Source organism: Acinonyx jubatus, chromosome A2 (assembly GCF_027475565.1).
Source record: "Acinonyx jubatus isolate Ajub_Pintada_27869175 chromosome A2, VMU_Ajub_asm_v1.0, whole genome shotgun sequence".
NCBI classification, from domain to species: domain Eukaryota; kingdom Metazoa; phylum Chordata; class Mammalia; order Carnivora; family Felidae; genus Acinonyx; species Acinonyx jubatus.
Window position 1 is genome coordinate 73,226,710 of NC_069383.1, and position 20,716 is coordinate 73,247,425.

Genomic DNA, 20,716 nt, shown 5'->3' on the forward strand with positions numbered 1-20,716 from the left:
CTCTAAATATTGCCCTGCATCCAAATTATTGTTTCAGACTGTGAACCTCATGCGGGCAGAGACTGTGTCTTTCTGGTCATTCCTGGACCCAGTGTCTGGCATCATGCCTAGCAGTAAGCAGTGTTCTGTTTGTGTTTGTACATTGAGTGGACACAGCCCTGAGAAGGCAGCTGAGGCAGGAAGGGGCAGGCATATGCTTTGCGTTGCAGAGGGGGCTTCTGTAGCCACAGCCAGGAATGCAGGCCAGTCAGGAGATGGAGTCACAGAGGGTCAGGCATCCTAGTATTTGCCCACAAGATAAAGATGGCAGAATCCATCAAGTGTCTGGACAACAATCGCAGAACCCAGTGGTAGGATGGGGAGCCCAAAGCTTCCTGAGGCCCATCTCTCTCTGCTCCTTTTGCGGCGGAGGCCCTACAGGTTCATCCTGACTAGAGGTGGCATGGGGGTGGGCAGGAAGCAGGGCAATTTTGTCACAACAGACACTGAAAAAGGAAATCCTGGAAAATCAGCAACACCTTCTCTGCTCAATTAACATTTTCTTTTTATAATTAGAAATATTGTGGAAAGAAAGGATGTCTTCCTTTTTGGAAAGTTCATATTGGTGACCCACAGAGAAAGAGTCATTTCAGTTACGTACCCTGCACTATGGCTTTGCTGTTCCAAATTTTGACTTGAAGAAAGAAAAAGATTCTGACATGGTCATGAACCTTTGCAGGTGTTCTGGCTTAGCCTTAACCTCACAGAATAGGGCGGCGGGTTGAAAAGGAATGTAACCTCAGCAGAGATGAGCCTCCCTTCTGCTTATGGGTCACAAAATTTATGTCCATCTTTTATGGGCAGTCCTGGCTTGGGTGTCCTTTTCCATACGACCAACAGGAAACAAACAGAAAGTCAGACAGACAGAGAGGCAGGAAGTTCTGAGAGCTGCTTCATGGTTATTGTTACTAGGGAAACCAATTCTTTAGTATTCATGTGTTCAGCAGACGGCTGCTCTGAATCTCCGAGGCTGAGGCGATATCACAGAATGGTACAAGGGAGAAGAAGGGATGAAAACAGCCAAACAGATAAATATGGAAACTGTTTAAGAATATGTTGGTAATTTAGCCATCATCTGTGCTTTCTAGTGGCTTTAAAAATGAGATCATTGCCAGCATCAAATGCTTTAAAGAGTGATCAGGAGCACGTCTTCCCTCTGCATTTATATAATCGTATTCACATAGTATCCACATACTTGGAAGAAAAGGGGACAAAGATCCTTGAGATCTGGTTCCATTTAGAGAAAAATCATCATTGTGTGAAAAGGGTCCCTGAAATTTAGCTCTATCTCTTATCCCCATTCCGAAATGCTTTTCCTTAAGTATCCAAAGATGGAGGTGGTAAATGTATTGTTAATGACCTCCAATTTTCTCTAGCAGAATATGGGAGCATTTGCCATGGTTGCTGAGCATCACTCCCCAACTGTAAGAAAAGTCAGTCCCATGGAAGTCCCAGTGCCAAAAGGACACCCATAATCCTGCTGACTGATCTGTGGGTGGCAAATGTCTTAAGAATATGAAGGAGTGAAGTCAGGGAACATGGAACCCTGCATTGCTTATCAGACTAAGGTAGAAGATACTAGAGAGAGAATATACTCCATACCTTCACTGAGCCCCGATCATCAAAATGATGCTCAGTGAGTCTTGCATTTGAGATTGTGGCCAACTAGCAACTCTTCTAATGAGAATCCAGGGAAGAGGATAGCTGAGAACTCCTTCTCTCATAGAAAAATAATATAAACTCGAAACACTTCTCAAGTGAAAAACAATGCCATGCCCCTTCACCTTTTTTCTCCATGGTCTAGGGGAAACATTTGGGGGATTCTATGGACATCTCTTGTTTGGAGATACAAGTATCCACTGAATTAGATCATCATTAATATCCCACTATAAGGTCATGTCACTGGCATCCTTTCTCATACCCAATTAGCATTAATTGAGCATATCTGCATTCAAAGCCCTCTGTTGGATGCGGTCAGAGATGTGAAAATGACTATGACACAGCCTCATAATTCAAAGAACCCACAATCTAATTGATGGAAAACAGTGAAAAATGTAAATCTGAGCAGTTGACAACTTTCCTTAACATTCTTAAAAATTCATCATATGACCTGAATTTCCCTGGCCCCTGTCCAACTCTCCTCTGTTTCTGTGGCCCCAGCCCACTCCCCTCCTGACACTGGCTTCTGCAGCTTTCCAGCTCCTGTATACTCTGAAAGTTCAGATCTCAATTCTAAAGTCACTTCCTCCGGGAAGCTTTTCCTCATTCCCCAGCTCAGCCCCCTGTTGTTTCATCTCATTCTACTCTCTTTTTGCTCTACTGTGCTAACTGCAGTAGGACCACCTATTTATGTGGCTGTTTGATACTGGCTGTCCTTCCCATTAGACTCCACATTTCATGGAAGCCAAGGCTGAGGCACCTTTTGCTCATCACTGAGTCCTCATGCCCATCATAGAGCCTAGTACAGAGTTGGCTCTTGGCAAATATTTTTCTTTCTTTCTTTCTTTCTTTCTTTCTTTCTTTCTTTCTTTCTTTCTTTCTTTCTCTCTCTCTCTTTCTTTCAAGAGAACATATGAGCAGGGGTGGAACAGAGGGAGAGAGAGAACCTCAAGCAGGCTTCATGCCATGACCTGAGCCAAAATCAAGAGTCAGATGTTCAACCGACTGAGTCACCCAGGAGCCCTGACAAATATTTCTTAAAAAAATATATGTTTATAATGAAATCAGTTAGAAGGTAATAGAAACAAGACCTTGAAGCAGAGGGTTTTAAACACTGTGGCTGGGGGTGGTTATTTCTTTTCCAAATGTATGCTATGTACCATGTGCCCTGCACACAGAATGCTTGTGAAATGAATGAATGAGTGAATGAATGAATGAAGTAGAAAAAAAATCTCTCATTTTTCTCTTTGTTTGTTTATACGATTCTACTTTACATAAACAGTTATGTTCAAAAGGCTTTCTTTTTTTTTGGTGCTATAATCTTGTGAAAAATTGTTTAAAAAGAAACAATAACTAGTCAAAAATCCAGGATCTAGCTGAGCAACACTTCTTTGCCATTTCCACCAAAAACAGATTCTGGATTATAAACCTCTGTAGCAAAACACTGGACAACTTCAATTTTGTAAGAGAGAACTCCTGGCTGCTTGGCTGACCCAAGAAGTTCTCTCATAGGTCCTTAGAGCTGTACCTACAGTTCGCTTTTTTTTCTTTTTTGATTAATTGAGTCATTCATTGATTTATTCAACACACATTTATTGAGTATCCACTGTATACTAGTTACTGGGCTATGGTATCCACTAGACACCAGGGGAAAAGACATTCAAAACTTCTGGCAGTTAAGTTGGGAAACTAGATCTATAAATAGATGATCCCACCCTAGCGGCAGACTTGGGAAACAATGCCTTGAGTACTCTACTTCCCCAGTTGTAGCACTGGTCAGACTCATTATCCTACTTCTAATGGCTGTGAGCTCCACAAAAGCAAGCCTGCTTTTAGCTTATCCATCTTTGCACCTCCAGCAACTAGCACTATCCCTGGCACCTAGTGGGCTTTCAGCAAACACTTATCTATTGACTAACTGTAGCTAACATTTCTTATATGAGCCAAACCCTGTGTTCGGCATGTTAACGTGCATCGCCTCATTTAATCCTCATACCACCGTTCTGATGTAGTTGTTATTATTATCTCCATTTTACACACGAGGAAACTGAGGCATAGAGAAGCTGAGAAGCTTGACAAGGACAGGCAGCAAGCAAAGTGACAGAGCCAACTTTCTACCAAGGTCTGTCTGATGTATAATCACCATGTGTTCCTGCTTTTCTAGTGGGTTGAGCCATAGGATATTGCTGACATTTGCTCCTTTGGGCCACAGAAATAGCAAATGTATAAGTATATAAGTAATATATAAATACTTATAACCTAATATAAGTAGATGAAATAAAGTAAATGAAAGGTTATAAATGGGGTGCTGGGGAAGCAGAGCAGAGACAAGTCAGGGATGGCTTCCTGGGGCAGCTTTGCAGAATGGCTAGGGATTAACCATCATTTTACGTGGAAGGAGGGGAGCAGCATGGGCACTTACATACGCCCTAACTCAACATGTTTGTTTTGGGTCCACCGTGGGCCAGACCCTGTGCTCATGCAGAGAGCAAGCAGAGCTTGGAGTCATGCAGCAAGGACAATCATAATGAAATGGGGGCATTAAAATGCTCTAGTACAATGCCCTAGAATACACAGGAAAAGCCTAGATGTGAGAACAGGTCAGTGCTTCAGGTAGGAGCAAAAGATACTGGGCAGAGGAACAAGAGGAGAGGAAGTGGGTCCCACCAGAAAGGGCCCTGATGCCTGGCATGGACTGGACACAGAATGCAGGAGAAACCAATGGAGAGTGTGCAGCAGAAGAGGGCTTCCAAAGATTCCCTCAACTACATCACGGAGGAGGATTTGGAAGGGGATGCATGGGCAGCAGGAAGAGCGCTTGAAGCTGTTTTGGGTGTAAATTGAGAGCTTGAGTCTCACAGGGAGAGTGGAAACACTGATGCTCAAGGCTAGTGAAATTTACAGTAAACCCCGAGAATTATCAGTTTCTCTAGATATCCTGTGAAACACAGATGTTCTGATTTATTTTTCTTAAATCTCTAGAAAGCCTCAACTATCTTTCTACACAAAGAATCTATATACCAGGTATCTCTTTGTGCTAGGTTCCCTCCTTGAAACCCTTTAGATGTGTTTCAGTTTGGGTTCCCTGGCTGCTAGAAGTTGTTTGTTTTAACATTTATGTTCATGGAGGAAGAGGTTTTGATCAAAGATTATGGAACTCCATCTCCTCTAAATCCAGATCTGTTTCTCAGTTCCACATGTCTCCTTGAATAGAGTCAAGAACTTCTATTCTGGCTCTTAATGTTTGCAGAATGATTTTTTTTTTTAATGTTTACTTATTTATGTTGAGAGAGAGAGAGCAAGCAAGGGAGAGGGAGAGAGAGAATCCTAAGCAGGCTCCAAGCTGTCAGTGCAGAGCCTGATGCGGGACTCGATCCTATGAACTGTGAGATGGTGACCTCAGTTGAAATCGAGAGTTGGATGCTCAGCTGACTAGGCCACCCAGGGGCCCCTGCAGTATGATTCTTGAATTTGCTGCCTCAGATTTCCTCTGTTCTATCTCTTATGACAGACATGGGCCAGTTTTGCTCCCCATTGGCATTCAAACAGATGTAAACATCCCAGATACCAGGGAAAATATCATGGAGCCTGTTCAGCATTATGACATAGCTCTGTAACCCCCCACCAATATGTCCACTATAGTGAAAGCTATTAATAATTTATAGAGGATATGCAGATTTAGATTTTAAAAATCAACCACAGAAAGTATTTTTATATAGAACAGGCTGACTTCTACATATATCTTTAAAAAAGTATGTTATAATGTACTTGGCAAAGGTCAATCAAACTTGACCAAGTTTGTCATAAACAGATAAAATGAGATATGAAAACATTAAGACAATTCAGCAAAAGGCCATATTCTGGTTAAGTGCATGATCATACATTCAAATATGTTCTTTGAGATTCTCTGTTCAAAAGTAGAGCTTGACCATTGGGCTTTCCCTGTTTAAAATTAAGGCAGTCTGTTAGCCTGGCTACTCTGTCTGGTCATGAACAAACTTTTTGGATAGAGGTGACTGGCTGTCAATCTCATCTGCCATTCTTGGAGGCTGAGCAGAAAGTTAGTTATAGGGTTGCTAATTGGTAACTTTTATCCCAGCATTAGCTTTCTATTGCTGCTATAATTCCCATGATCTTAGCCAACAAAATTCCCCCTAAAACAATGAAGCTTCTTTACTTCCTGAGGTAAATCTAAAAAAGCACCCTTGTGGGAAATAGTCACCTCTAATGTCCCATTTACCGCAGATGGCTGCAGCGATTCGAATCCTCTAAAAGAGCAACAATGAAGATTGATGTTGCCATCTGTCTCTGGTAGATTTAAATGTTTATGTCCCCCGTAGCTGTAGGGTTTTGGCAGCAATGTTGTTGATATCCAAGAAGGAAAGATGTAATTAAAGTTAAGAGACTAAGAGCTAGAAGTTGATTTGATTTGATATAATATTTTGTCATTGTAGCCTGCTGCTTCTCTTTCTCTCTCTTTTTTCTTCTGCCCCACTTGCTGACTTTTTCCCCCACTCATCTGATCTACACCAAATCAGTGACCTGTGAGGTTTACCTTAGCTGAGTCGCTATCAAAACTTTTCAAATTCCCAGCAACGCTGGTAACAGTGGGGAAAAGGAAGTGAACAATGTGGTGTGGAGGCAGTTCCGTGAATGACAGAATCTTAGCATTCAAAACAATAACAAGGACACCATTAAGAAAACTTTGAATGAAAATTCCCCTCACAGCTCCCTCCAAAGCTTTGTGGATTTCAATCATTTCTTCTTTGGTTCCCAGTACAGTAATCTTTGGATTACTCAAAGATCTTTCACATTTTCTGCACAATTTATTTTAATATAAATTATTCACTGAATAAAAAATGTATACAAAATCTCTACGTTTTTTCCTCTGGAGTAACTCCCTGTCCCTAAGGATGTGAACAATGGGATTTGTGTTTGAGAAAGTTGTTAAAAATAAGTCTTAAGCTTTAGGAATGGTTCACATGTGACTCAGTTATTTTTAAAAATAAATAAATAAAGCCTGGGGAGAGTAGGGGGCAGAGGGAGAATGGTTTCAGAAGGAAAAGAACAAGCAATCCATTTTAATGAATTGCAAGACAGTCTAAATATAGAAAAGAAGACTCCAGTCGTCTCTGAAGCTTGAACATAACTCCTTTGCACCGCCCCCCCCCAACCCATATATATACTTCCATTTGTCAGCCTGTAAAGAAAAATCTCTGCACTCCTAGAATTTCTCTCTGCTTTGAAAATTGATTGTACACTATCTTAGCTAGGGCTACAAAACTTGCATTCCACACAGCCAAAACCTTAGAAAAGAGATTTTGTTGCCTTAAATGAAGTGGGTTCAAAAACTAGATTTTCTGTCCTGAAAGGTGTTATTTTAGTCCCCCATGAGGCATTTAAAGCTAGACAATTGCTTATTTAATCCTTTGGCACAACAGGGTTTTAAAAAATTAGTATGAAAAAGCTACTTACTCAGGCTAAGTCAAATCCAAGCATTAGCGAGTCTTAGAGGCTAGAGATGGAGAGAGTGCTGCTTGTTGGCTACTTGAGGAGGGTTCTTTTTCCTCTGGGGCAGTGGCTGCTTGGCTTTTGGAAGCAGGAAGCTAAAAAGGGATGACAACAAAACTCTGTATAACACATGGTTTCCTGTGAGGCAAGTGGGGCTCCAGGCAGTTATCACCTCCAGATTCAAAAGCAATAGGGTAGGGCCAAGGTTTCCCAAGTGCTGATGGGGGACAGCATTCACCTGCAGATAATTTTAAAAAGAGACCTAACGCCCAGAATTCCAGGAAAATCACAGTCTTGGATTTTCTCCCAGTCTACCAAACTCATCCTGATCAGCAAGCAAATACACACTAAGACAGTGCCTGTATGTTGTTTAACCCCAGAGGTGTGGTGGTTTTAACACAAGTCTGGAAATGATTTGAAACATCTCTCCTAAAGAGATGGCATCTAATTCTCCTTTCTTTAAATATTGGGCTGGCCTTCTAATTAAGAGTAGGTAGCAGGAGTGATTCTATGTGGCTTTTAAGGTCATTCCTCAAAAGTGATACAGCGTCTGCCTGGCTGTCTCTCCAAGAGACTTGGAGCATGGATACGACCATGCCAGAGAAATTGCAGAGACGGACCATAGAGACCCAGTAGGCTCAGTCCCAGCCATGCAAGTATTCCCAGTCCATGGGCCAGATATGTGAGCAAAGCAGCCTTTGAGTTGGCCCCAAATCCAGTAATATCTGAAATCTTGAGTCTGAACCATCCAGTCAGACCCAGAATGCTGGATCCACAGAAACTATGAAAGAGAAAACAGGTGAATGCTATTTTTAGGTGACTAATTCTGAAGGTGATTTGTTTCACAACAATAGATTAGTGGAAATGTCTTGGTACTTAGAAGCAAAGCATTGCCTAGTGGAAGTTAAAACATGTGGCCCTGGTTTGGGACCTGGGTGGGGGCTGGAGGGTGGAGATTAGAGGAGCTTTGGAGGGGCTGTGGGTGAAGGACTGAAGGAAAGTGAGGAAAGTATTGGCAGCTGGAGGAGAGAAGACTCTGGTCCTCAGGTGTAGGCAGTTTACACCAGTGGTAACATGGAAAATAGAAAATGTACCTAATGGATTCATGACCCAGTAAGGTTTCCAGATACAGTATTGAAGGTGCCTCCTGATCCTTCTATGAGAGGAGAGAGATGAAGTACAAAAAAAAAAAAAAAAAAAAAAAAGCAAAACACTAAAAAACAAAAACAATGTTAAATAAAAGAGCCAAGACTGTAGGAGTTCAAAAAATAAAACTATTTCTCAGTTCCATCCTCTCCAGATGGCAGATGAGGCTAAAATTAAAATATGTAATTACCACCTAACGATGAAGGTAGCACTGTGACTTTAGAAGCCTTTGTTTAGACCTCACACAGATTGAAAGCAGTACTATTCTTTCAAATAGCCAACAGTCCCTCTAAAAGGGCATGCCTTTTAGATGTCTCCATTAACAGAAATGTTTCTAAAAATCTTAAGGGCACAGTTCCACGGTAGCCTTAGAGGGAGTCTAAGGTAGAAAAAAGCTTATCTCAGTGAGATTTGTAGATGTGTTTTTTTGTCTAATGAAGTGAATCTGAACAAGGTTGAGGGGAAACATTTTTTTTTTTTTTTTTTTTTTTTTTAGAGAGAGAGAGACAGAGACAGAATGAGAGTGGGTTAGGGGCAGAGAGGGAGACACAGAATCTGAAGTAGGCTCCAGGCTCTGAGCTGTCAGCACAGAGCCCGATGCAGGGTTTGAACTCCTGAGCTGGGAGACCACGACCTGAGGCCAGGTGGGCGGCTCAGCCAGATGAGCCACCCAGGCGCCCCAAGGGGGAAAAAACGTTTTAAAAAGACTTGTGCTAATGAAAACATTGCCAGCTCAGGCTAAAAGGGACAAGAGGTAGTATACAATGAAAAGAGGCTTTTGGGTTCCTAAAATTCTCTGGGAAAGAAGCAGGCTGAGAAAACTGCTCAGCTATAAAGATGGGGTACATTTTCTAGAACATCAAGAATAATTCAGAGGGAGGAGCAACACTCAGCTGTAATCAAGGAACTTGGTTGGGGCACCTGGGTGGCTCAAGGTCTGACTCTTGATTTTGGCTCAGATCATGATCTCGAGGTTCATGAGATGGAGTCTGTGTCAGGCTCTGAGCTGACAGCAAGGGGCCTTGCTTGGGATTCTTTCTCTCCCTCTCTCTCTCTCTGCCTCTCCTGAGTGCCCGCATACATTCTTTCTCCCTCGCTGGATTTCAGAATTGCTATAGCCTAATTACCTGATTGACACAGACTTCTGAATGTCTATAGTGGTTAATCCATGCCTCTTACCAAAGTATGCTGGGTGGGGGAGCAATACCTTTTCACTTTAGTCCACAGATGTTCAGATCAAGAACAGGATTCAGGAGGCTGTAACTGAAGATCTGCACCTACAGAGCAGCACCTGAACGTGATTTGGATGATGGGTGACCAGACCTTGAATCTGGGATGGACACCTTCCGGATGAGAAATTTAGGGGTCTCAGGAGGGGTTGAGAGTATTTACATGTGGGATCAATATAAATAACTTTTGGCTAGAGGGCAGATTGTTGTAATTTTAAAATGTGTCCACAATTTTTTGCCATTTTTTCCATTGGATGGTGGAATCTTATTCTCCTCCCTGCAAATATAGGCTGGCCTTACTGACTCGCTTCAACAAATAGAATACTAGGTCACAAAAAGCAATGGGGCTTCCACCTACTTCTCTTGGTGCATATTGTTTGGAGCCCTGAGCCACCATATAAAATGTCCAGCTAACCTGAGCCCCATGCTTAAGAGACCTTGTGGAGAAACCACATTAAGTTAGTGATGCTCTGTTCTAGCTGTTTCACCTCCTAGCTCTGGCATCAGATATGTGAGTGATGAGACTTTAAAGATGATTCCAGCTAAGCCACCATCTGACTGCAGACTCATGAGAAATCACAAGTCAGAACCACTCGGCCAAACTGCTCCTGAACTCCTGCCATAGAAATTGTGAGAGATGATAAATGGCTGTCATTTGAAGACACAGAATTTTAGGGCAATTTGCTATACAGCAATAGACAACTGGAACAAGGAGGGTACCAGTCACATTTCATTCTCTCTGAATGGGAACCCCTGGAGTTCTTCAGTAAGACTCTATCATAGGAGTCTGTGCAGACTCAGTAGTAAGTGTTGGCCAGCATCTCTGGGCTTTGTCCATATTACTTGGTCCTCACTTTTTCTCTCCTACTCTCTGGTTTTCTTCTTCCATTTGATACTATGCCTTAACTTCATCTGATAATGAAGCTTCAAGGTTAGTCCTTAAGAATCTGGTGCCCTGGCTTGGCTAATCTCTTTTGAGTATTCTAGTCTAGTTTACCCTGGGAGTTCCCCTTAATGCCACCCTGATATCAACAAGACAGCACATGGAGGCCCCTTCTCAGCACATCCCACATTCTTTCTGCATTGCGGGGAAGGTGGGGCACCACACATCCAAGTTCCATTTTCACCATGTGCAAACAGCTGCCTGTCTACTCCTCAGTATGGAACAAGGCTTTCCTCCAGGTTTTCCAGCTGAACCCTGTACCCAACTGAGCCACTAATGACAGGACCTCAGTCACCAGCTAATGACTTCCATGCAAAGGCAGAAACATTTTAGTCAAGATGCACCTGTACTCTTGAGGTCTGTTTACTGGCTCACAGAATGGGATTAACAAAAATAGCATGATTCTGATAATAAACTTATAAATAAATTTGGTCATGAAGTGACATGGGATGAACAGTAATGGGGATCCTTAAATGACATTTACAGAGTACCATGTTTGGTTTTTAATGTTGGTAAAAACTGAAAGCATACAACCTCACCTGGATGTTAATGACCAACAGCAGAAAGAAAAATATTACTTTCTTCAGCCTACTGTGAATTCTCTGGTACGAATGGCAGACAACTGGTGCAGAGACTGAAGGGTAATTTAGCCCCCTCCCCCAGGGTGTGGCTCTCCTCTGCAATCAGTAAGACAAGCAGATCAGAATACATGTTGCAATTCTGGTGTCCATGTGAGAGGTACATGGATTCAGTATGCTCTCACTACTTTACAAAACATGGGAAAGACATGGGAATTTCAGTTTTAGCTTTGTGAAGATATAGGAAATAACTTGCCAATAGGCTCCCCTCCAATTGAGTGTCTTTCAAATGATTTGCAATTTGAATAGACTCTTTAGGTGGAGAGGGCGGAGGAGAAATCAGAGACAAACAGACCAGATAGAGTGTTATGCACCTAAACTTTCCTCCAGAGCGGTTCACTGTCATGGCTGAACATTGGAATCACTTGAGGAGATTTTAATTTGTTTTTACAGTTTATTTATTTGAGGGAGAGAGAGATGGGGTGGGGGGAGAACGATAAGAGAAGGGCAGGGAGAGGGAGAGAGAAAGAGAATCCCAAGCAGGCTCTGTATGCTGTGCTGAGCCCAACATGGGACTGGATCTCATGATTGTGAGATCATGACCTACGCGGAAATCAAGAGATGGATGCCTAACTGACTGAGCCATCCAGGTGCCTTTTTAATTTTTTTTTAATTTTTAAAAGTATTTATTTAATTTTCAGACAGAGAGAGAGAGAGAGAGAGAGAGAGAGAGAGAGAGAGAGCACGTGAGCGTGGGAGGGGCAGAGAGAGGAGAGAGAGGATCTGAAGTGGGCTCCATGCTGACAGTGTGGAGGCTGATGTGGGGCTCGAACTCATGAACTGCAAGATCATGACCTGAGCTGAAGTTGGATGCTTAACTGACTGAGCCACCCAGGTACCCCAAGTTAAAAAAAATTTTTTTTAATTTTAGAGAGAGGAGAGAAAGAGCACAAGTAGGGAGAAGGGCAGAGGAAGAGAGAGAATCCAAGCAATCTCCATGCTCAATGAGCACAGAGCCCACCACCCTAGGATCACAACCTGAGCCAAAATCAAGAGTCAGATGCTCTACCAACTGAGCCACCCAGGTGCCCCTGAGGAGATTTAAAAAGTACACACACCTAGACTGTCACCTCGGAGACTATGATTCAGTAGGAATGTTTAGAAAGTTCTCCAGGTGTAGGAACCCCTGCCTCTGTGAGCTCCTGAAGACAACCTGAAATCTTTCCTCTTTGGCTTCTGTTTCTTCCACAGAGCCAGGTTCGTGTAGAGTCACACATAGTATACACGCAGTATGTTCATGTGGTTTGGAGGATTCTAAAAACTTTCTTAGGAAGGTAAACAATATTCCATTCCACTCTTGTTTTATCTGTATTATCCTTTAAAAACTGATTTATTAAAAAAAATTGTTAAGCACTGGGCCTTGGTCACCATTGTCAGTCTTGAAGGCAAAGAGATTGAAAAAAGACTTGTATTGTTACTATTTTCAATGTGATGAGGGGACTTGGAAGAAGGGGGAATTGTTTCGAGAGGAGTACTGGAATGTTTTTCAAGAGACTTTTTGAACAGGGTCTTAAAAGGATTAATAGGAATTTGGCTGCTAGAAAAACAGGAAAAGGCATTCTCATCAGAGGGAACAGTGTGTGCAGAAGAACAGGGCCATGAGAAGGTCTGGAACGTCCAGGGATCACTGGGAAGGTGAGCACGGTACAGATGGAGGATGTGTGCGTGGAGAGGTGGGAAGTGAGCCTGCAGAGAAAGGGGAAAACATAAAAAAAAAAAAAAGACCTGATTTGTAGAGTTTGCCCATTTCTGTAGTGTATATACTCCCATCTGATTTCAGGTTATCAGTGATTTAAGTACAGACTCAAAAAATTCCTACATATAAAACAGTCGGTTTTTGTGAACTGGTACCAGCTGTTTCCAGTACATGACTGACAGGAGGCCAGATCCTTTAATTCCAAGAGATAGGCTAAAACAAGTTTCTGCCCTTTTGTCACAATGGTTCTGCTTCACATTATGAGGCCCACTTGTATGGGTTTGGAGTAGAGTGGGTCAATGAAATAAATGCACAAAAGACTTGAAAACCCTGGAACTAATTCTCAGGCTCTTATCACCATCAACATTACCCTTAAACGCAGGCAAGAGGGGCTTCTGTTCTTCTGTTCTCCCCCCCCCCCCCCCGTTCTGGTTCCCATCTTTAAAGGGTCTGGCTCTGATGTTCTGCAGGCATAGCACTCCCACCCCCCACCCGAGAATGAGGGCTCCACGGTACAGTGCCCAACAGGAACGTACCTCCCCCCACTCCTACTCCATGCACTCCGGACGTCTGGGACTCTGGAATTCTCTCCGTATATGGAGGTCTTCTCCCAAACCTCCTTCCCTGAGGATTAGCACCTGATCCCCAAGGCCTGGCCAAGGAAGAACTGCTTGCCAAGGTAGGGCAGAGTGCGGATGTGGGGCTGGCTAGGGGGTGTCCATACATGTGTAGCCCCTCCCTCTGGATACACACTCCTAGAGAGATAGGAGTGGGAAGTGTAAAGCACAGAGAAGGCTTAGGCCAGGTTGTCCTCATGCTGACACGGTTTGGTGAAGAACTTCAAGGAATTCTAAGTGCAACCCTGACTTTCTAGGTTAGTATGAACACATATTTGTCAGGGTAAGAGAATAGAATATATTTGACAATTTGTTAGTTGGATTTATATTTTTAAAGATTTAGAGATAAGGTATGTGGGCCTCCATTTTGACTCTATCCTGGGCCCAGCAAATGCCAGGAATGGGTTCCCTGTTACCTCCCTGTTACCACGGCTATATACATACACATTTTTCCCCCCACGGCTATATTTTAAGTCAAGGTAAGCAAGCTAGAGACCCCAGGCAAATTCTTGCCCGCTGTATGTTTTTATAGACGCCGTGAGCTAAAGATGGGTTTTGCATTTACAAATAGTGTTTAAAAATCAAAAGAAAAATGTTTCACGATTTGTGAAAATCATATGCAATTCAAACTTCAGTGCCCATGAATTGTTTGGCACACAGCCAAACTCATTCATATGTGTGTATTGTGCACGGCTGCTTTCATGCTATGACAGCAGACCAAGAAGTTGTGACAGAGACTGTAGGGCCTGGAAAGCTGAATATATTTACTGTGTGGTTCTTGGAGTAAATGTTTGCCTACTCTACCCTTAGAGTAGCCACAGACAGGAGGAAAGAAGAGTGCAGCCGTCCTTACGTGGCTCTGCTCAACAGAGTCACCTGTTGGGTTTCCCAAACAGACCTATGCCAGGGCCCCACTCTCAATATTTTTAGGATAAATTGGTCTGGGGTTCAGGTGTTTTTGAGACATCCCCATGATTCTAATGAGAGCCAGGGCTGTGAGCCACTGGGCTCAGAGAATGGGTGCGTGAGGATCTGAGTTCCCCAAATGTAAGGCAGAATAAGGTTGCGAGAATTGTGCCTGCTTTCCCCAACGACCCGAGCAGACTACAGCCTTTCTTTGAGGACACAAGTTCCCCAGTTACCTGATTAGGCTGAAGGTGGAGCGAGGGAGAAGGGTCATTGTTTCGCACTGTGCTATGACATATAAAGTTAAGTTTCATTTCTACTTCTCGAAATCCTTAGGCTGTAGCTCAAACACACATCCCTGGGTTAGCCCAGGACTGTGTGCCTCTGTCAGGCAGGCCCACCTTGGACTGCGGTGGCACACACCTTTGCAGGGGCCCCTGCTGGGTCACTTCTCAGGATACACTCCAGTAGGGAACCTTTACCCCATCTTTGCAGCGTGCCCTCCATAATTATTGGTGGTCTCGCAGGGAAGGAGAAAAAAGACAACTCTATCAGAATCCCATTCTCCACCAGCACACTCAGAACCATTGGCAGAGGCTGGCTCTGGGGCTGCAAGGCTGCTCCGAGCTATTATTGTGCCTGGCTCTCTCTCAGCAGGACTCGACGCAGACAATATAGTACACCGAGAGCATGGGGGATGAACAGTAAATACGAGGCCTTGGATTTTTTTTTAATCTTGTCAGTTTCCCCCTGATTTGTGTCCTTTATCCTAGCCCCCTCTGCTGTATAAGCTTCTCAAAGCTAATGCCCATAACGCCACCACCCACTGGTAGCAGCAGGCTGCTGGGCCGCTGTGGGGTTCTCATTGCGGAGATTTACAATGCCCACCATTATTCAGCAACTGTACGTGTTAACCTAGTGGCAAAGGGTTGCTCCAACACCTTCCCCTCTGGTTTCTCTTTACTCTGGGGGCCAACGGCAACTCTAGGAGTGCCGCCCTCCTGACTCGTAACTGCTTGCCTCAGCCAGCACACATCACATCCTCCAACCTGGCAGGGCTAGAATAGCTCTGCAGAAAAAGAAGAGAACGTTGGGCAATTATGGAGCTGAGAGGAGACTGTCATCTCGACTGCCACATTTAAAAAGTTAAAAATATTTCTCAAAGCCATTCCTTTGGCCTCTTGTAGATACTAGCCCTCTTCCTCCTTCTTTCTTTTATTAAGAGCTCATAGGACTAAATCACATGGTGAAGCTCTAAAATGTGAGCCCACTGCTGAGGCTTGTGGCAATGACCTCAACAGTGGGCATGTGTGCTCCCGTCACTGTTGGAAGCAGGACGGTGGCATACATTTTACTGCCTTGAAACAACTTCCAGAAACAAGTTATTCTTTTGACGCTTCTGTAATTCTAATCAGCTTCCAGGGTGATTTATATGGCTCCCATTTAAGGGAGAAATTCACCTGTTATCTCTGCCTTGGCTACCACGAAGTCTGCCTTTTCACAATCTCTTGTCTCAGAGTCCACTGGTGGTGCCAGGACCAGGTGCAAATGCACATGTCCTTGGCATCAGTGACTTGCTGCTTCAGGGGAAACAGCAGGGGCGGGGGGGCTGAAGATGTGGTGGCCCCATGAGCTTTTCTGGAATGGAACATGCATCAGCTGAGGACACGTACTTTTGGTTTTGTGAGAATGTTAAGCTTGTGAAGGGCTTACAAACTGAAATCACAGAAGTGGTAGGAGAGGAGCAAGAGAAGGAAAACCTGAAGCGGCCGCTGCTGGTGAGTGAGGGTGTCTTCCCGGGAGAAAGCCAGGGGCCCTGAGGCACCCTAACATAAAACTTGAACCTCGGTTTTCGTCTTGAAGGGTAAACACTTTAAAATCGCCAAATACCGTATCTATAGATTGATGACCGTACCTGGCACAAACACTGTTAGCAGTTTATGAAACCATTAGGGGTTTGTCTGTGGTTTTGAAGCTGACAGATCCGACAAGGAGGAGGAGGTGATGACAGCAATGTGACTGGCTTCCTGAGGTGGCATTGTCAATCACAGTGGAGGCCCTAAAGCCCTGCCCATTCGGGTGCAGGCACCCACTGGGTGGTGTTCAGGGAAGTGTGCTCAGCCCAGGGAAAGATGTTTTGGTAGAATGTGGGCATGTTATGGCTTTGATTTGTATTCGGAGGAGGGTAGCCTACTCACCTCATCTTAGAATATGTACAAAATAATTGAGAAAGAAGCAATCAACGATAAATAGGATGGTCATTAAGCAAAACCACATACACAACACGTGTGGTGGATGTCATTCAGGAGCTGTGGAATTGCGAAGATCATGGAACTCACAGACTTATTTTACATAGCCTCCACCCTTTTACCCAAGTTTGACATAGCATGTCAAAAAAAGGGAGGGTTTGGGGTGCCTGGCTGGCTCAGTGGGTGGAGCATGCAACTCTTGACCTCAGGGTTGCAGGTGTGAGCCCCACATTGGGTGTAAAAATTACTTAAAAAATAAAAATCTTAAAAAAAAAAGCAGGGGGGGCGGGTAGGGTTTAACACACTCCTAGAGCATTCCAGGTAACTCACTCCTTCCCACATCCAAGAGCCTTATGGGTTTCTTCTCTCATTTCATTCTCAGAATGACTGTGTCTAGGAGTTTTTAAGACAATGTTTCTTTGACACAGTACTGTGGTGTTATTTGGCACCCACCAAGAACATGTAGCAAGAAAATGTACAGAGATTCTGCTATACTTTATTCCATATCATGTTACAAGAAAACAACAGTGACAGCTGACAAACCATTACATCTTTCATAATACAGACAAATTACACTTGGTAACAAATATGCAAGATTATTCCATTCTCCTTACTATGTTTCATTTTGGAGTATAATAGTTTTCTGAATGATACTAACACATTTCTTAGGTATTGACCTCCTGCTAGAAAGTACACATCTCAGTGTATCATACAAAAAAAAAAAAGATAAAAGAAAAATTAAAAAAGTCCACTTCCAACTAGAGAATGTCAATTTTGTATGTGCCTCTAAAATATGCTGCTGTGGGAAGGGGAATGAAAATAGGAGATTGGTTATTTTACTTGAGACATTTTTTGGTTGTTTTTGGTGTATGAGAAATTTGCAAGGCAGTAACATATATGGTTTCCTCTGCCTATAAGCCAGTAAGAGAGATAAAAGTTATGTGCAATTATGCAGCATATTCCTACGGATGGGGGGGGGGTAGGAAATAATCTACCCCAGTATGTACAGCCTAAACATCCTCTTATGTAACAAAGATTACAAAACCAGTATTATTCACAGATGAGTCTCTCAAATAGACACATAAGCTAGGGTATTAATTACACTGGCTGTCATGTACACACTGAGGAGAGGATACCAAGAGGCTTTGCTCTCTCTGCAAACCTGGAGGCTACCCTGGAAACTTTTCTTATCACTCTTGGGAGGTAGAAATAGCTTCTCACCCTTATATCAGTGGATGGACAGCCACCCCTGTCTTATGCCCCTTGTTTTTTCTTTGAGCACTGCAAAACATTTTTGCATGTCCTATGTATCTTGCATTTTTAAGTCAACCAAACTGTTCCTTTAAGGAAATGAAGTCCCAATTTTTCTTTCAGATACTATGTGTGCATTGATGTTGCATTCATACCGTCACCATGCTAATGTGTTCCTACTATTCCAGCTGTACGAATTCAAGCTAATCCTTCATATAAAAATAATCTCACAAAACATTCCATTGCTTTCTCAATAGAATAATAAATCTGCTAATGAACATGTTCTGTAATGATTTTCATGGCTGCCCTCAGTGGGAGAAGGCAGGGGAGAGGAGGAGGGAGGACGGATTGCCAATAGGAGAGGAAAGGGGAGAGAGACAAAGCAAACTTTGGATTTCCTGTACTGATAACAAGGACGGGGAACTACAAACCTCCTAAATGAGACCTTCTGAGACATACATCTCTGTAAAAAACAGATATCCCCCCAATACTGAGTATTATGCTTCAATTCCAGAGAGAAGCTGCTTATATATCTCTGAATGATGCTAACATTCCTAATTGAAGTCTTTTTTAATATTAAATATTTTCAAATGTTCAAATTAGAAAGCTTATTAAATAGCAAGATTTAATCATCAGCTGCTCTTGATTTAAAGTTAGTAAAATACAAAAGTTATGCCTCTCCCCCAAATAAATAATTCAAAACAAACCACAGACAAGGCCATTCTTGATTGCATGTAAAATTTTCTCCCCGCATTTATCTTAAGGAATCCTAATTTCAGCATATGTTAAAATACAGCCAAAGACTTCCAATGGGTTGGAATGTCCGAAAGAAGAATGGGAAAGAGTTCTAGGTGGCAACTAGTAAACATTCTAGTCTTGGGTAACTTTTGCTCTCTTTAAAATTAATTAGCAAACAATTCCTTGCTTTGCACCTATAAGTGTTCAATGAATGCCACTTCTGAATAGGCTGGATTGTGACCTTGGCATGTTGCGTCCCACTCCAGGGAAGGTACCCTTTTAACACTTAGAAGTTCTGGGTCCAATTTCTTAGGAATGCTGGCTTTGACTGTCGAGAACCTTTCCCCTCACATGACTCTCAGAAGATGTCTTTGTCAAATGGGCTCATAACTCCTAGTCTCGATCCTAAAAAAGTGCGACACATTTCAAGTTCTCAGTCTCTCCTCCTTTCTGACCAATGGGAAAATGTAGACCGACATACATGGAAGTATTTCCATAGGAATTGGTGTTCTGAGGGGCTAGGTTTCATGCTTTATATGAAGTTTCCTAACTGCCCACTTGGCCTCAGTATTATTTGGGGTTATGCAGTGAGGCCGGCCCCACTGGGAGAAGGCCTACATCAGGCAGGTCTCCCTCCGCATCAAAGCACAACGTGTGCCCAGTCCACTTTTCCCTCCTTGTCACATACGTGCCTTCATCCTTCAAGGTCCCTCATCATCTTAACAAGGGAAGCTGGGCCTTTCTTTTTCCCTTGCCATCTTGAAAGCAAGACTCCCACATGGGTTCTGCAACCTGTGTTCAAACAGTTTTTCCAGGAGACTGTTTAAAGTTAAGGTCCCCAATGGTGTCTTCCAATCAGCTTGGAATGTTTTACAAAATGTAATTTAAAGGTGCTTTGGTGTAAGCGAGCAAATTTTTAACTCTGGATAACTTTGTAATTTGCTTTTTTAACTGTTAATGAGCCAATATGGCTTTCAGGGCTCATCTAGCAGAGACAATTCATTTGCACCCAGGTTTTAAGCATTCTGTTCCTCACTCTTTTCTCCTCCATTTAGAAAACACTCCTGAAGTATAACAGAGTGGATGGAAAATATGAGATGTTGACAAGACCCAGAAAACATGTAAAAGGTTACCTCCATTTCCAGAGGTTGAAAAGTAAGCAATTTATCCCTGTCTTTGTTCTGAATGCTTGATATTAGTTTCTTTACTTCCAACCTACTTGGAAAACAGTCATGCTATGTGGCTTAAAATGCTAAGCAGATTCTGATATCCTATATACACGTGCAGTTATTTCCAAGAGAAAACCACATTTGCAAATGTCCTCAAAAGGTAAGCAACAAGTGGGGCCCCACAGCCAGGGACCAAGTTGTCAAGTCGGTCTGAGAACATGGGTTTGCTGTAGCTAAAAATTTCCTTCCTAGTGGTTGCAAAATGTGCACTGCTCTCAAAGAAAACACACATTGTTTTATGCCACTATGTGGCTTTCAAGTACAGACATTACTGAAGAAGTGTGAACACCAAATGTGTTGTCTTAATGTATTTAAGACATGGCTGGTGAAAGCATAAAAACCTTTACAGAGACGCTGTGCTGCAGAGGGAAATCAAACAAAATCAAACACAAAAGACTGAAAAGAATACATGCCATGTATCAGTAAGCAAAGCTTAATCTTCACATAGTTCTTGGAAATCACAAGGTATCCAAATGCGTGCAAGGTTTTAAATAAATTGCAGAGAAAACAGGGTCTTGCCAGCTTCAATTTTCTTGTAAGTGAAATCCACCACAGGGAGGGGAAGGAAAGTGATCCGTGATTCCCTTCGTATTATTGGCCACTTCATTAATGTTTTTTTTTTTTCTTCCCAGAATGATGACAACTTAATCCTGGAAGGAGGAAAAGAGAAAATTGCTATATGTAAAAAAAAAAAAAAAAACAAAAAAACCTTACATCATTCATTTTTTCTAAATTACATGAGACATCAAAATTGGCCAGGCCAAAGTGAGCCTCTCCGTTTTCTCCACAGCCACCCTGAGCACACATTTCGGAGGCAGAGTACTCTCCTTCACCAAAACAGCTCTTATAATATGATAAACAAATG

The 20,716-nt window shown here is 42.8% G+C and overlaps 1 protein-coding gene across 5 annotated transcripts in view; it reads right to left on the reverse strand.

Moving 5' to 3' along the window:
- Nucleotides 1-17,109: 17,109 nt before the first annotated feature.
- CDK14 (cyclin dependent kinase 14) overlaps nt 17,110-20,716 on the reverse strand; it is a 599,181-nt gene continuing 595,574 nt past the window's right edge. For all 5 annotated transcript variants that reach the window (XR_008296846.1, XM_027071858.2, XM_027071854.2 and 2 more), the window contains one exon: nt 17,110-20,501. The gene's annotated coding sequence lies outside the window, so the exon portion shown is untranslated. The remainder of the gene's footprint in view (nt 20,502-20,716) is intronic.